This window comes from Ostrea edulis, chromosome 3 (genome assembly GCF_947568905.1).
Source record: "Ostrea edulis chromosome 3, xbOstEdul1.1, whole genome shotgun sequence".
In the NCBI taxonomy this organism is placed as follows: Eukaryota; Metazoa; Mollusca; class Bivalvia; order Ostreida; family Ostreidae; genus Ostrea; species Ostrea edulis.
In genome coordinates this window covers 95929648-95932368 of record NC_079166.1, presented here as the reverse complement: position 1 = coordinate 95932368, position 2721 = coordinate 95929648, and the positions used below count along the sequence as shown (strand labels likewise).

At 35.0% G+C, this 2721-nt stretch overlaps 1 protein-coding gene across 2 annotated transcripts in view; it reads right to left on the bottom strand.

Moving 5' to 3' along the window:
* Positions 1–2059, bottom strand: part of LOC125677486 (zinc finger protein 271-like) — a 9259-nt gene extending 7200 nt beyond the window's left edge. The window contains exons 1-2 of one of the 2 annotated variants that reach the window (XM_056159581.1): positions 1911–2059; positions 1735–1837 (exon numbers count right to left, since the gene is read on the bottom strand). The gene's annotated coding sequence lies outside the window, so the exon portion shown is untranslated. The remainder of the gene's footprint in view (positions 1–1734; positions 1838–1910) is intronic. The other variant, XM_056159580.1, reaches the window with a different exon arrangement.
* Between the last annotated feature and the right edge of the window lie 662 nt (positions 2060–2721).

Genomic DNA, 2721 nt, shown 5'->3' with positions numbered 1-2721 from the left:
AAGGGCCAGAGATTTTGAAAGAGAAATCCCCTAAATTCGACTGATGAAACTATTGATAGGAATTGTCACCTTTGTTGGAGTTTTGAGGATTTTGAAATAATTTTTTTCACCTTTTTTTGGATTGATTGGTTCCGAATTAAACAGAAAAATATCTGAAAAATAAATCATTTAATACAGTAATGTTTCAACTTCAATGAAAAAAAATGAATTCCCTCCCTCCCTCCTGGGTCTCAACCCCCCCAGGCAGCAATTCCAAACAAACATTTTTTCAAGGATGGCCTTATCTCTCCTTTGAAGGGGGCAAGTTCGGTTGAAATTGACCCAGTGGTTTTGGAGAAGGAGATGAAAATGTGAAAAGTTTACAAAGACACCGTCCGACAACGACCACAGACAAGACAAATTTCGATTATAAAAGCCCAAAGGCTCAGGTGAGCTAAAAAATACTATCCCGTTTGTATAAAATGTGGGCTAAAATGATTTCTTATTCAGGGGCACACTTGGCCCCTAAGGTATTTGGGTGAGGTTGGAACCCTGGTATCATCCATTTACTTGTGTATACACCTGATATGCAATTCATATATGTATGTACTCGTTTCCCCCACATGCTACATCCACATGTAGTCTGCAGTTCATGTATTTTGTAGTTAATGTTGTAGACCTTTTTTTTAAATTTCCTTCTTTAAAAGCTGTCTTGCTGTCCCTCTTGGCCTAAAATCTTATCTTTACAAGAGTTATCGTTCTTGTCTTTACAAGAGTTATCGTTCTTGTCTTTACAAGAGTTATCGTTCTTGCACTAGGTCGTCTACAAGAGAAACTTTTTTATCCCCATACCAAGCTTTTTATAAATATGATTTATAACCTATTTTTAACAAAATTGTTGGTGTTTTTTATTAATCTAAGACATGCTTAATCAAAAAATCCTATTAGTTTTGATGTGTATATATAGCCCATATTTTTGTAGGTCTTCCCCGTAGATCTTCATTTAGGCCTAGGTTAACCAGGTTGGGAACACTTCCCCTATGGCAAGATATTTTCCCTAAAACGCGATTATCCCTCTCTAGCGAGATTAAATATATCCTGTACAACCGAGAAAAACATCCGTGGAGTACATGTCTTCGCGTTTCCCGTGAAAAGAAAAAAAAAGTGCTAAAATGTCTGATACTTCTGCAAATATATTAATCAAAACAAAAACACTCACAATGTGCATTGGATTTCAGACTGTTTTCCTCTTACGCAGAAACTTTGATAAGCAATTTCTTGATTGTGTTGTCAATTTTATAGAAACAATTCACATCATGTTGAGTGTGCCACAGTGTGTCGCACTTATTCAGCGTTGCACGGGATTTGTCATTATTTTCAATCAACACAACAAAACACCTGTTTATGGTAATGTTTCCTCTCTCGCTAAAGTGGGATAATCGCGTTTTAGCGAGAATATCTCGCTATATAGGGGAAGTGTTCTCAACCTGTTAAGTAGCTAATATCCAAAATACAAGAGTTTACAAGCAATTTTATCAATAAAGTAGAAATATATGAGAAATGAGCATGAATACTACCATTGAGCTAGAGCTACGCTCACGAAGCTCAGTGGTAGTATTTATGCTCATTTCTCATTCATTTCTACTTTATTGATAAAATTGCCGACTCCTGTGGTCCAAAAATCGTAAATTCCATACGTTGTCCTTCGTAATTTTCTGATTCTGTAGCTTTGACATTGGTAGAGACATAAATTACATTGTATACGTATCTGCATTTGTTATTTTCCCACAACTTTTCGGATTTTTGATATTACGACTGTTCAAAGCTGGTGAAGAAGGCCAGGTTGAGGAAATTCGAACTATAAAGCAAAAATTATTTTTAGAATAGTGAAATAATTGCCTACATAATTATACTTAAACAAATCCACTTACTTATTCTTTCTTTCGGTTTATGGATAAGGTATTTCCATAAAGCACAAGTATTACACACTGCAAAAAGGCTTTCTAATTTCTAATATTTCCTTTCAAAATTCGAGTTTCCTCCTTCGCTTGAAAACATAGCGGTGTCTCAGCGATTTGTATATGGAGCTATTTCGACCCATGCAATAATGTAACAAACGTGGATGGGGTAATAAAAAAATCAATTGTAATTAGCTATATCTATATACCTTTTTATAAAGTAATTGGATGTATTTGTAATTGACTTTGTTTTCAATTACAAGTAATCGAATATATTCCAAAAAGTCAAGTACTCTCAAATGCATTACTGTACTTTTAAATACTTTTCAATTAAATTCTTTATCTAAACTTAAAGGACACATGACACAAAAAATTATTTATCTGCAATCATTGTCTTTATAATCCTTAAGACAGATTCTCACACTGAATCTGTTAAACACGCATCCGTTTCACAGCAAAAGCTGTAACACTGTACTGATAAGCAGCCTGACCTCAATATGCATATTCTAAACCCCAGAGATCGGAAACAGTCGGGGTGACGTCAGAGATGAGCTACAGCACAGAGATGCTATATGCTTCTACAGAAGAGATACTATAAATCTTTCTTATCACTGATCAAAGACAAACAGTTTCCCTAATTACCAGTAATGGGTTAAATGCTGTCATAAACAAAGAACATGCACACTCATATTTCTTTGTATCTAAAGAGTTATTCATATAGTTTGTAAGGATGCCGTATTGTGCTGTTTATAATTGTTCACACTAAGCGCACGGTACTGGTGTC